General features: G+C 42.4%; 1 pseudogene; it reads right to left on the bottom strand.

The window, feature by feature from the left end:
- Positions 1-9604: 9604 nt before the first annotated feature.
- On the bottom strand, positions 9605-10736 carry LOC711680 (WD repeat-containing protein 82 pseudogene; annotated as a pseudogene).
- Between the last annotated feature and the right edge of the window lie 4085 nt (positions 10737-14821).

Genomic DNA, 14821 nt, shown 5'->3' with positions numbered 1-14821 from the left:
CCACTGGGAATATTTTTCTTATGGGTGAATGATGATATTTCTTCAGCAAATAGGTAGCATGTTAATGAAACAGTCATGTTAACACATATTCAGAAATTAAAAAGAAAGAAAAATTTACCAAAAGGGTAGATAGGGAGACATTCTCTAAGAAAGTTTAAAATTCAGAGCTGTTGTTTTAAGTTTCCATTAATGGCAAAGAACTTGATTGATCCTGAGGGGGAAGTAAAAGGGAGCTAGTGTTTTTAAAGATACCTAGTGTTACAAATTAGTTCTCAGGGAATTTCAGTCCCACTGAAGAATATTGCCTCAATTTTGGACTAATATTCCTAATGTGCTAAATCAGAATTGGCAGCGAGCTTCTATATGCATATTCTTTAGGTTTTTACGCCTTCTGAAGACCATTTTTAAATAATGGGAAATGTTTCTAAAAGATTTGAATTAGGCAAAATAGTCATTTCTAGGGATAGACTAAGAAGGTAACTAGTTAATGCCATTTCCTCTTAATCAGCTATTTTTCACTCAGTTTTTAAAAATTCCTACTGCTCAGGCTCAATAAAACTTAAGGGTATTTTCACTTAAAAAGCCTTAGACATTTAGAACTATTAATATAACAAGCTACAAGTATTGGTTTTTGAAACAGGCTGAGCTCTAGCATTTTTAATGAAACTTTTCCTTATAAGGAGATGATTATAGTTGTCTTAATGACCTAAATAAAAGTGTGGTTCAATAATGGTTATTCCAAGAATTAATCATCGTTTATTTCAAGATATGAACAAGTCATCAAGTAAAACGTTAATCTTACTGTTCCTGGCATCAGCATTTTAGGGACAAAATAGTGTTACAGATGTCGGGATATTGATTGCATAAAATCTTGAAACCCACAAAACTCATAGGCTTAAGTCTTAGTAATTTCTGTTGTTTATGTAATTTCAGCCCTGCACGTCACTGAAAAGTTATTTATCTTAACAAACTGGCCAAATTTGGCGGGTAATGCTGTCTGCCAGTATCAGCAGATGTATTGTTTCCGCCTACATTTGTGCATGTTGTCTGTGGTCTTTAAAGAACATCATCTAACACCAGACAGAAATGTCAACTGTTCAGATTTTTTCCTGTGTTCGAAGAACTGATGTTGCTGTTTCCTAACTTTGTCAAATTATGTGTCTGAACTGTCTTCCTTTCTTGAAAAGTAGATATTATCAAACATGTACCAGATAAGTAATCAGAAGTAGTTAATATTGTGTCAAGTTACAGCACAGTTTTCAACAAAGTAACTACAGAGGTCAGTGCTAAGGCAAGTATTTAGTAAACAATGATGTTTTAGCTATCTAAAGTAAAAAGGCATGATCTTAGGAAAGTGATTGCAAATTAAAAGAAAATTTAAAAACTGAAGTTCGGAAAACAAAAGTAATTGCAACAGTTCAAGAGTTTAATCTGACCTGATTTTTTCCTCTGTAGAAGACAATGAACTAAAAGGACACAATTGTTCTTGATCTCTGTTTTGAGTGCTTTAAAAAATTAATATATGGAAGAGTTCAAAATGGGCAAAATAAAAACTTATTTGGAGAGCATACACATAGCTTTTATAAAGCAAGAACGATGACTAGAAAACAGATGTAAATGGTTTAGCATTTCTATTTAAGCATAAACCATGTGCAAAATTACTCTTCCGAATTTAACACATCATGTGTTAGCCATTAGCTGATTCCATCTTAGACCCTACTGAAGCAATTCTTTGAGGAAAACAGGGTTAGCACTAGAAAACTTAACATATGAAGGAAAATAGGGAATAAGTACTTTATAGATACACCTCTAGTTCTAGATTTAGAGAATGCCAGTGTTCCTCCAGCAGGTAACCAAAAGTTGGATCAAGGAATGGGCTTCTGACATCCTGAAGAAATTGAACACTGTCAGCTGTGGTACAAATCAGAAAATGAAAGATCCATTGATTTCCTTCTAATCTGACTTTTTGCCTATGTTCTCTATCCACATTCTATTGATGTGTTTTTATACATGTATTCAATTATGTATTTGCCCTTTGTGTAAATTCCTTCCATAACTTCTCTGAAGACTAGCACGTGATCTAGAAATGACTTTAGCTAGGACAAGACCAAGAAAGTAAATAAGAAACAGATGATCTGTAGCCTCACATTGTTGTTATTTTAGCTCTGTCCTTAAGAAAAAGGAGCAGGGCCAGGGGAACCCAGCCACCTCCAAATCTCCCTAGGCACTCATCTTCATGCTTTTTTACCTGGTAGAAATTTATTTCTTCTGGCATGTTGCCACTGTCTCTACACTCAAAGCTCTGATTTAGAAAAAAAAACAGTCACACTGTGTGTATAAGTAATCTTTAGGCGAGTATTAGCAATGTATCTTTAAAATACACTTTTCCCCACAGTTTGTGAAATGAATGCCTGGTGTTCTGTGAGTGTCCTTTCTGTCATTTTAATTTTTTATTTTGAAACTCCATAGGTAAATGATCATACCACATGTGTACTCATCATAAAAAGGAACCTCACTATCACTTTTGTGTTTAAAAAAATTAATTTGCTTTCTTGACAAAAGCCAAAACCACTTTTAACAAGGGTGCCTATTTTCCTAAGTTTAGTACAATTTATTTGATCGAGAGTGACACCAAATGGTAAGAAAAACGAAATGCCTCATTCCTCTTAGATAATGTCTTAACAGTAGACCACCCCACTTCCCCATAAAATGTAATTTAAATGAAGCCAAGATTCTAATGCCATGCTTTAGATTCAGAGTGGCCCCAAAGGGGCCTATGGATTTTGTAGTTGCCATTACCTGGAATGCCTTTCCCTCCAATCTGTATATCCGAAATATATTCATTATTAGGCCAGCAGAAATCCTACTTCCCTCTACAAAGCCTTCCCTGATCAGTCCAAATGATCATTTCCTTGATTCCCTATACACAGTTTATAAGCTTCTTGAAAGTAGAGACTACTATATATCCCCCCGTATTTTCCATTGCTGCATCTAGAAACTCGGGTACTCAGTCAAAACTTGGGAGTTGACCAGGAATCTGACACCATGGGGTTTTCCAAGCTCCACCAGAATAATCCCATTCTAAGGACAGCTCCTATCGTTCTTAAAACATCTAAAGGATTATACTGTTTTTCCCTTGGTCGTCTGTCCTAAGGCTTCTCAGTCCCACAACCCCCATCCCATCCATCTTAGTTCTAATTTCTCTCCACTCCAATTTGCTGGTGCTCCATTGCCATTGCTTTGACCTCAGTGAAGACAGAACAACTGGTGGACATTTAATCTCTAACAACTTTTTACAACCTTGTATAAGAGGTGGGTAAGCAAAAATTTTACAGTTCTCTATTACAGTCATGTTTTTAGCTCCTATTGTGTACCAAGCACCATAACAATTTAAAAGACCAATTTAAGGTCTTGTATGTATAAAATACGATGGGAAAGTATAATATACACATTTGATTATGCTTTGCTAATGCGATTCATCTTCATACACGTGGAACCCTATTCATCTGGATTTTTCTTTTTTTTTCTTTTTTTTGAGACGGAGTCTCACTCTGTCACCCAGGCTGGAGTGCAGTGGCGCTATCTCGGCTCACTGCAAGCTCCGTCTCCCGGGTTCACGCCATTCTCCTGCCTCAGCCTCCCAAGTAGCTGGGACTACAGGCGCCCACCACCACGCCCAGCTAATTTTTTGTATTTTTAGTAGAGACGGGGTTTCACTGTGTTAGCCAGGATGGTCTCGATGTCCGGACCTTGTGATCCGCCTGCCTCAGCCTCCCAAAGTACTGGGATTACAGGCGTAAGCCACCACGCCCGGCCCTCATCTGGATTTTTCTGAGACAGCTTCAATTCCAAAAACTCAATGTGTTCTGAGAATGCCAATGTTTCTGCATCCAAATTGCATTTTTAAGAATGTCTGTCTCAACTAGAAGTAGTATGAAATTGTTAGAAAGGCATTCCAGTTTTTTAGCTTTGAAAATATGTCCATTCTTAGGCCGGGCGTGGTGGCTCATGCCTGTAATCCCAGCACTTTGGGAGGCCGAGGCAGGCGGAATATGAGGTCAGGAGATCGAGACCATCCTGGCTAACACAGTGAAACCCCGTCTCTACTAAAAATGCAAAAAATTAGCCAGGCGTGGTGGCGGACACCTGTAGTCCCAGCTACTCGGGAGGCTGAGGCAGGAGAATGGTGTGAACCCGGGGGGCGGAGCTTGCAGTGAGCCCAGATCCACCACTGCACTCCAGCCTGGGTGACAGAGCGAGACTCTGCCTCAAAAAAAAAAAAAGAAAAAGAAAAAAAAAAAATGTCCATTCTAATATATGTGGTATCGGAGGCTCTCTCTGCTTTGGGCACCAGCTGATGTGTATATTATTTAGTGAAATAGAGATTCTTCCGATGTCTTTTGAGAATGAAATGGGATCTTAAGCACTTTCATTGAAGTCTTAAATGTAAATATATGGATGTCACAACTGGGCAACATTTTAATGCCTCCTTATCATTTGTTGATTCAGAAATAAATCCTGATGGGAAGCAGCATAACATAAAGGAGTCAGCCAAGGCCAGCTTTTCCCTATATTGTGAGTTGCAGTTTCCTCATCTGGAAATGGGGTTTATGTTGCCTACCTCATTGATTGGAGGAATGAGAGTATGCTCACTAAGTACAATGCTGACACAAGTACCTAACTGTTAACCTTCCCTCCTTCCTTTCTTTCCCTGGTTTCCTTTCATCTCCCCATACAGGGGAGCATTGTCTGAGAATATTCTTACATATTTCTTACTTAACCTGTTTTAGTACATAAGGGCTTTTAAACCACTGAGTGGAAAGTTGCTGTTATTTGAAATATTGTGAGCCTAACACTGTAGTAATGCTAATTTTCTGCAAATCATGATGTTCTCTCTGTCCATTAGATGGCAGGAGTTCCTTTGGCCATGTTCTGTGAGGAAGCTGCCCAAACATGTTTGGACTTGTGTATCAGTAAGGCTACTAAAAGAGAAAACAAGGTATACAAAATAAACTGGCTCTTATATAAGTAAAACAATTTTACCAGACAAAGGGAGAGCTAGTAATAATCTATTACCCCCCTCATCTTTTCTAGTCACAAATTTCTTGTATTTTCTATTCCTTCTCTTCTGGCCTTTTGCATATCCTGTTTCCTCTGCCTGGAGCACTTCTCCACCAAACCCCAGCCTCCTTCACCTAGCTAACTCCTCTTCATCCTTCAGGTCTCAGTTCAGCATCACTGCCATTAGGAAGACTTATTTTACCTCTCATTCTGAGTTGAGGATACCATATCTTTCCTCTGCCCCATCTTGCTCATTGTATAGTACCCTGCTCATCATCTAGTAGTACCCTGCTCAAATGTTGCCTCCTCACACAGGCATCCCAGTTTACTCTTACTTTGTGTCTCTTTTTCTGGCATGTAGAATAGTGCTTGGGACAAGTAGACATTCAACCCTATGGTAAAAAATGACTTTGCTCCCTCAACACTTTGTAGCTTTCGGTCATTCCTGTTGTGGCACTTATAGCACTATGTGGTCAGTCCTCTATTCTATAACACCTACTAGATTGTGGGCACCAGAACAACAATAATCAGGTCTGTTTCATGCACCATTGCATCTCTAGTGCCTGGCACAGAATCAGGCCTCAATCAATATTTGCTGAAAAATTAGCACACATATACTATACGTATATGCACACAGTATAACTACAGTGAAGCAAAAATTTTTTGTTTGTTTTTTGAGGAGGTCAGTGAAGCAGAGGAGGAGAAATGGTAGCAGGGACCTATACCAGGCTTCCTTTGCTACAGCAGCATCCATATTCAGAGTCAAACAGGTGGGCTTTTGATAGCAGTTATACTAAGTAGGTTTTTGTTTTTGTTTCAAGACGGAGTCTTGCTCTGTTGCCCCTGCTGGAGTGCAATGGCACATGATCTCCGCTCACTGCAACCTCTGCCTCCCAGGTTCAAGCAATTCTCCTGCCTCAGCCTCCCAAGTAGATGGGATTACAGGTGCCCAACACCATGCCCAGCTAATTTTTGTATTTTTAGTAGAGACAGGGTTTCGCCATGTTGGCCAGACTGGTCTTGAACTCCTGACCTCAGGTGATCCGCCTGCCTCAGCCTTCCAAAGTGCTGGGATTACAGGCATGAGCTACTGCACCTGGCCCACTAAGTAGGTTTTATGTTGACCTGAATTTTCAATGAGTGAATTTAGAATTAATGTCAAACTTGTAGGAAGTTGAACATGGCTTGCAGAGCAAGAATTTGGGATGCCATAGAAGGTTTGAAGAGATAAAATAGATGTTTTTGAGCAGCCACCTGGTGACTAAACAGATACAGTGATATACAAATATGCAACAGAATAACCTATATGGATTTAGATAGTCAGCTATAAGAAATGGGCTGAAATATAACAGTTAGAAAAATACTCAGATTTGAACACAAGAACACTTCACAAGATGTGCTTTGGGTCTTCTTGTTTGTTTGTTTGTTTGTTTGTGACAGAGTTTCGCTCTTATCACCCAGGCTGGAGTGCAATGGCACAATCTGGGCTCACTGCAACCTCCGCCTCCCAGGTTCAAGCGATTCTTCTGCCTCAGCCTCCCAAGTAGCTGGGATTACAGCACGCACCACCACACCTGGCTAATTTTTGCTCTGGGTCTTAGGTAGCAAATGATGTTCACATATGAGGCCTCCTCTGTGAAGGGCCCAGGAAAAAAAGTAGAACATGGCTCCAGCCAGTCTCTCAGAGTCAAGAAGGGCCTAGGGTTACTTCCATTTGTTGGATCCCAATATTTTTTTTCTGTTTAAGACTGTAACATGGAAAAAATGTTTGTATGCTAAGCACAAAAGGGACATAAAATTGTATAGACAGTAGAATAATGACTATGTAAACACACCAAAAATCTATGCACAGAAATGTTTAGGGGGACATTTAACACCAAAAGATTAACAGCGGTAGCATTTGGGTGGCAAACTGATTCTAAAATTTCCAAATTTTCCTTAATAAGTAGTAATTACAATTGCAACGGGAAATAATTTTTTTTTAACTACCCCTCTGGCTAAGCAGTGCAGTGTCGCTATCAAATACACATCAGTGGTTTTGGCCCTGACTCCTAAGAGGATGGCAAATGCCGCTGCCCCACTCCCCAGCCACCCCCAAGAGAGCTTGAGCACCTCTGGCTCCACTGAGAGAACCTTTGCAGCCCCAGCTCTCAGAATCTCTTCTCTTATTCTGCCTTATCCCCCCACCACATCATCTCCACTCACTTCCAGCTATATCTTTCCCCTTTCCTTCTTAACTCAGGAGGCAGGTTTGCAACCACAGGACCCACAAATAGAGGCCACGAGGTGGCATGTTTTCAAAGAACATGGTGCCTCCGTTTGGGACACACAGGAACTCAGATACAAATCATTTTCCTGCTGCTGGGTAAGTCATGCTTGGTGGCTGCTCTGGTTGCAGTTATGTGACGTTATATAGCCTTTCCTGTTAACCCGTGATTCCAAGCACTCTCTCTTAACAATGATTCCTATCATGAATTTTCTACCCTGAAAAGCCAGGTGTGGGTACTAACAATTAAGATCATTTGGTTTCTAAAAGTCCATCCTCTCTGGGAAAGCAGAGTCATACAGTGGGTGGCATCCTGCAGATTCTAGTCTACGTTTGGGAAAGGTATACACCTCTTGCACTTTCAGTTTAAGGGACAAGTAAAAAAAAAGTAATTGCTTTAAAAAAAAAAAAAAAAAAAAGCGCTAGCAATTCACAGCCTATTCCTGCCGCTGAACAGAAGTTGTGATGCCTTGATTTACTCCCTAGCAGCTATGTATTCTTGAGCAAGGCATAACCTTACTGTGCCTCAGTTTCTGGATCTGCAAGGAGTGTTGCCTGCATAAATGTTTGTTTAGGAACTTAGTAAAATGACAGACCACTCTCTCTGCTGTAAGAGGGCCATCAGCCAGCTGCAGCTCATCTCACTCAGGCCAGGCCTGACTAGAGCCCCTTCTTCCTCCAAGAGAAAGCAAGGAAAAGCAGCAAGCAAGCAGACATATCAGGTCAACGGGAGTGATCTACCATTGGCAACGAGGCTTCAAACAAACTGAAAAGGCTCTGGCTCCAGCACCCTATCCCCAAATGCCACAGGCCAGACACAGAAGCCATGCAAGAGTGACTATCACACATACACACACATACAGGCACAGAGTACCACCAAGCAAAAAGGGGATAATACTGCAGAGAGGAACCCAAAGTGCAGCTTGAGGAACACAGGGAGTCATCCCGAGACCCTCACTTAGCTGCCATGGAAACAGCAAACACTATAAGCTTTGCTTCATTCGGTCTTCCAAAATGAAAACATTAATAGGGAAGACTCACTAACACTTGTGGCAAACACTGTTAGCAAGAATGCAATCTGTCTCTTGGGCTGCAGGACTCCATCTGCTTCAGCTGAACTCTCAGAAACTACAGATGAGAGCAATATAAGCATACGCACACACATGTATGCATATCTGTATGCAAACAGATGTATTTAAACGAAGGTGCATACACTGTGCTAAAACACAAACAACAGAAATCAAAGGTCATATGTAAAAAGGCTAAATATAACATAACACAGGCCTAGAACTAGCTTTTGGTCGGGAGCTGGGGAAAGGGGTGGTATCATCTAAAGACTATGTACACAATTTGTGGTGGGCAGGCAAAGCATCAGTGTAAACAACTCAGACTCACTTCACAATACTAGCCTACAGCAAAGTGTGATATAGCACATGTACGAAAATAGACTCCCACCTTGCTTCTGTACAAACCAAGCTTGGTAGGCATCCCCAAGAACCGTGAGTTTGTCTTGCTGACAGGGCACAGCACCAGGCTGCTGCTAAACCTTCCAGCCCCAGGAACTCACCCGCTACCCTCCCCTTTCCCTTCCTTTCAGGCCCCTTTCCCACCCAACACCTACAGCCTGAGGCCTGCCTGACCACCTAGCCTCACACAACTAACTGCAGTGACTAACTGCACAGCTTCCTGCGAGCAAGGTCCTTCTGTATTTGTCCCTTTCTCTGACCCCAAGATACAAGAAAACATTTCTGTAAATGTTTGGCACCTAAGAAACATGATGGTTGTGGATAATGCCACAAGTACACAGGGAGACCCAGTAACAAGACATGCAGGGTGAGGGCAAGGGGCACTGAGCTGCCCGAGCATTTCAAAACGAGGACTGTGGCTTCCCATACATTTAGCGGGGTAGGAGAAGGGATGTGCAGAACTGAAGACTTCGCCAGCTCCTCAGCAGCATGTACATTCAAACTGAAGATGCTTGAGAGCCTCACTATACCAAATCGTGAGTCTGGTCACTCCTCTAGCAAAGCTTGGTGCAGTGACAGCTAGAAAAGCCGAGTTCCAATTGAGTCTGCTGCACCAAGAGTCCTTTTGAAGATGCTCAGCAAAGTAATTATTTTCTTTTGAGCAGATGCACAGCACATCCATGGGAAGGCCATGTAAAAGGATGTTCTCCAGCATAGTCAAATAATCCAGTTCCACAATTATCTCAGTCCCCTCTGAGTTTCTTCCTGCTGGCGGCCCTCACTGTACAGAAATAGCCAAGCAGCATCGGGGTCAGTCATCAATGGTGGGTAACCAGAAGGCCATGTTGGAACACACGCTGGCAAAAGTCATGAACTTGGGGTTGAATTGCAAACAGGTAATTGGGCCTGTTTACCATCCAACACAGCTACTTTTAAAATACCTCTCTCTCCATTCCAGACATGGATCTTGCCGTCCTCTGAACCAATCATAATAAACTGAGAGTCCGCAGTAAATGAAGCCTCCAGTGTGACAGCTTTGGTGTTGGCATAACCCCCAAACGTGTGTATCACCACTCCTTTGAATGCACCAGTGAGACCAGTGAAGCTGCGGTTGGTGGAAATGAGGATGAGCTTGCCATCGTTGTTGATTTTAAGTCCTGTCCACTCACAAGTTCGATCATACTGCATCTTAAAGGGAGCAAATGGCCCCTTATCAAAAGAACGAAGGTCATAAAGTTTGACCATTGCAGAGTTGACACCAGCAGCAAAAATTAACCCTTCTGGATCAAAACAACAAACTGGCTTCCCTTTTATATGCATGAGGCCCTGGCAGTTAGGAGACCGGAGATCCCAGGGTCAAATGCTCTTATCAAGAGACACAGAAATGAAAGTGTCATCCACAGATGACATGGACAAGAGCACTATCCTTTTGCTATGTCCGATACAAGTAAAGTCAGATACTTTCTTTGTTGTCATGCAAGGACAAGTAACGAATAGTACCGTCTATTTTGTTAGAGCTGTAAACAGCTGTGTTTGCCGCAGGAGTGTATCTGATGAGGCCACGCCGTATTTCTTACTGAAGAGGGTTTTGGTTTGCCCTCCTGGCAGTCACAGAGCACGAAGGAGTCGTCGTCGCTGCTCGAGGTGATCGCCTCGCTGTTGGGGCTGAAATCAAAGCGGTTAATCTTGTCCGAGTTTTCGCAGAACACGTTGGCAATGCTGAAGCTCCGCAGCAGCACGCGGTCGGTCAGCTTCCTGGCGGCGGCTGGGGAAGGCGAGCGGGCGGGCTGCGGAAGGGCCAACCTGGGCGAGGCGGGAGCCGCGGCAGCTAGGGGGAATTCGGCCAACAGTTGGGCCGCCTCCTCCTCTTCCTTCTGCTTGGACGACGGTCTTCCGCCTGGACTGTGGAGCCTCGCCGGCCAACCGTTCGTCCTCACAGCCATGCCACGGGCAACCCGCTCATTGTGTCTGCCATCTTGGGGCGACTGGCAGAAGTCGAGCGGGTCCCAGCGTTTTTTTTGTTTGTTTGTTTGTTTTTTTAAGTATTTTTTTAGAGACAGGGTCTTGCTATGTTGCCCAGGCTGGATTCAAACTCCTGGGCTCCGGTGATCCCCCTGCCTCAACCTCCCTAGTACCTGAGATTACAGGTACATGCCATCATGCCCAACTCTGTTATTTTTTTCAAAATGACAAAGCAGGTTTTTGAAAATGATAGTTTTTAAATATTTTCATCCCCCTGCCTCACCCTCCCTAGTACCTGGGATTACAGGTACATGCCACCATACCCAGCTCTGTTATTTTTTTAAAATGACAGGCCGGGTGTGGTGGCTCACACCTGTAATCCCAACACTTTGGGAGGCCGAGGCGGGCGGATCACAAGGTCAGGAGTTCGAGACAACCTGGCCAACATGGTGAAACCCCGTCTCTACTAAAACTACAAAACTTAGCCGGGCTTGGTGGCAGGCGCCTGTAATCCCAGCTACTCCAGAGGCTGAGACAGGAGAATGGATTGAAATCGGAAGGCAGAGGTTGCACTGAGCCAAGATCCGGCCACTGCACTCCAGCCTGAGCAACAAGAGCAAAACTCCGTCTCAGAAAAAAAAGACAAAACAGGTTTTGGAAAATGATAGTTTTAAAATATTTTCATTTAACAAATTAATACCTCTAACACATAATTTACAATGAATTTAGGTATTAAGTTGAGCCACATGAAATTGTTGATATTCAATCATTTTTTTAACCTAGAAAATCAATAATGTCATGTAGTTCAACCTAATACAACCTCATTTTGAGATAAATGTTAGAAGTCTATATTTGAGACCCTGCCTTTAGTGACTATGAGGACCTAGCTAAGTGCACTGCTGCCCATCCCAACTCTCCCAATATTGATTATAGCCTTAAGGCTGAGAGCATCCCATCTGTGTGTGTGAATGTTCAACCTCTAAACAAAAGGGGTCTAAGCCCTCTGACCAAGCAGTGGAGAATGAATACTGGGCTAAAAGAAAACTAAAATCTAGATTTCTAAATTCTAGACAAGCCTATAGTATATATTAAGGACAAGGAGATGTCTGATATATCTTTGTAAGGTTTTCCAAGTACAAATGCTGGAGGCTTCTCTGTTCCTAAGTTCCCAAGAAGAAAATGCAGCAGTGCCTGATGCCTAGTGGGCCTAGAGAAATATTAACTAACTGGCTCATTTTCTGCTTCACTCAACTGATTTTCTCCTCACTCTCTACTGCTAAAGATGAGACAGGTTCTGTTTTACTCATTCTCCCCAGCTTCAACAGTGAAAACAATGTTAAACAACTCCAGGGTCTTTCCTTTCCCTTTCGCTCTGCTCTCAAACATACACCATCCTCCCTCCTTAATTTCCTTTTCCACTTGCTTCTCCAGCCTTCCCTTTCGTTACATCCTTTTTGCCTCTGCCTCCTCCTGTGCCTCTGGTAACCACTGGGTAGTCAATGAAGAAGCCAGTGTGTTCCCCTACTGCCACATCATATCCTAAGCTCATCTTCCCTGACCTTGAGAGGGCATGAGGTGCATCTTGGTGCTCTCAATAAACCAAAGTTGTTTTAATAAGCCCAGTGAGACTAAGATGTTTAAATTCTTCTTCTCACTCTCATCACCGCAATGTGAGATGGATCCAGATATGTTGCAACAGCATAGCCTTGGGCCAGCAGCTCTTGAGTTATAAAATGTTGCAGCAAACTCTCCTTGCATAGCAATGTTATCACCCAAGAACTTCCTTTTTTCCTTCCCAGATACCATGTTTATACAATCCATCCAAGCAGGAGCTTAGCAGTGGCACATGAGTCCACTGAACCTAATGCTTCCCTAATTGCACAATTAAGAGGTGGCAGACATTTGAATTGGCAGCTGGACTGCAGTAGGTGGAAATAAGAACATTGTGTTCCTTTGCATGTGAAATAATGTATGGTTTTTCCAGCATATGATGAAGTTGCAATAAGAAGGAAAATCTGGACTTTAGCTTTTTGGTTTTCCTCTGGATATAAATTTTAGAGAATCTCTCCATGCTGTAAAACCTTGTAGCACTTCGTATCTGTTGTGGAGCATCATTCCCTTTATCCTGCCTCTCAATGTCATGATTTGTATGCCTGTCTTATCTTTGAGCAGCTGTCAGGTCTTACCAGTTTTCACATTCCACCCTCATCCCTTTATCCACCCAATGTCTAGCATAAGTCCTTTGAATGCACAGAGTTAGCATTCAGTGACTATTTATTGAACTATTAAAGTTGCTTTGCTTTGGAGCTGTTTTTGTCTAACCCTTCCACTGCTCCATTTTATTTAGAAGGACTTAGGATTTAATATATTAGAAAGATGGCTGTAAGGGATTCAAATTGTCAGGTCTCAATGGTTGCATTTTCTTTGGGAAACTCTTAATACAAAGGAGTGGTCCCCAGTGATCACATCGGTGTTCTGAGACTCTACCTTGTCTCCCAAACACATCCTACCATAGCTGATTGATTCAGGGGATATACATAACAGGATGGGTCCATTGTCACTTCCAGATATTTAAAACCTTAAGGGAATGCGCTTGAGCTGAGTTCTAGTAAAGACTTGGATCCTGAGGGAAGATTCAAAGGCTTATCACTAGAGCTGCCCTTGTTCCCACTTCACCTGAGATCTGGTCTTTCTGCTCCTCCTTAAATCCTTTGAACTGCCCCAGCATCCTTCTGGAAAATCCCTTTTGTTCTCAAGTTGACTAAGATCCGTTTCTGTTGCACACCCTCAGTTGACCTAAGCCAACAGAATGATTGGAAAGGGCACAAAGAAAGCCTGCTGGGCTTCGAGCCTGATGCCGCCTTCAACTTGCTGTGTGATATAGTATAAGTCATAAACCAATCTGAACCTCACACACTCATCTTTAAGTCTATATTATCACCAGAGATTCAAGACAATGCCAGCAAGAATATATTGAAAGATGGATGGAATTGTAAGATGCAGACGTGGCAGAGAAAGTTTATTGTGGGAACAAGGAACGGCACAGGAAAAGACATGGGCATAGGAAAGCAGGGGCCTGTTTGGGAAGCAAAAGGAACCCCTCTGGAGCATAGGGTTTCTTGTTTTAAAACGTAGTTAATTGTTTTATTATTATTATTTAGGTATAGCAAGGCCAGCAGACTAGATGACTGTTATCAAAAAGATAGTTATACTCACAGATGCCAAGAGAAGCAGACATGCCACACCACAGGGGCCCACTCAGGGAAGCACCAGAGTCCATCAGGAGGCAGAAGGAAAGGAGAAAACATGAGCAAGAGCCTTTATGGTGGTTTCCAAGGGAAAGAATGGGCAAGGCAGATTAAGCAGATTAAGGATTGACTAATTTGAATAATTTCAGCTATTTCAGGGGCATAGGGACTACTCCTAGTTGTCTGCTAACTGGCCCTGGAGTGATTAGGGCAGGGGATTATAGTCCTAAGTATGACAGCCCAATAGAGAAGGTATTTGCAGGTGTGGGCTCTGGATTGGGTGGTTTGCCTTTGAAAGGTATGCTCAAGGGCAAGTTGTTTATGGTCTCTAGGAATGGGCTAGCTCTGGAAGGGGCAGCGACTCCAGGGTCTGCAAGGCGCCAGATGTCAAAGCATTAAAATACAAAAAATAAATAACATGGTTAATACATCCCTGTAGCAAGACTAGAAGGAGGAAATGGAAGCTGAGTCTAGATCATAAGGGACCACAGATGTTAAACTAAGGAGTTTGGTTTTCATTCTGCAAATAATGTTCTGCACACCCTGAAGAATTCTGAGCAGAGGAATAATATAAGAGCTGTATATTAGGAATACTACTCTGGTGTCTTTGGACAGGATGGGGTAGCTTTAAGGGCCAGATCAACAGATTCCAGTAAATACTGGATGTGGGGTTGAGGGAAAGATAGGAATAAAAACCAACTTCAATATTTCAAGCCTTTGTAACTGTAGGATAGTGCTACTACTAACAGATGCAGGTGTCTGAGAAGAAGACATCTCTAACAGGAAACTTAAGAGGTAAGTGGGCAGAAATGATGAGT

Source organism: Macaca mulatta, chromosome 1 (genome assembly GCF_049350105.2).
Source record: "Macaca mulatta isolate MMU2019108-1 chromosome 1, T2T-MMU8v2.0, whole genome shotgun sequence".
Taxonomy (NCBI): domain Eukaryota; kingdom Metazoa; phylum Chordata; class Mammalia; order Primates; family Cercopithecidae; genus Macaca; species Macaca mulatta.
Note: the sequence above shows the minus strand (reverse complement) of the source record. Positions and strands in the feature narration are given on the sequence as shown.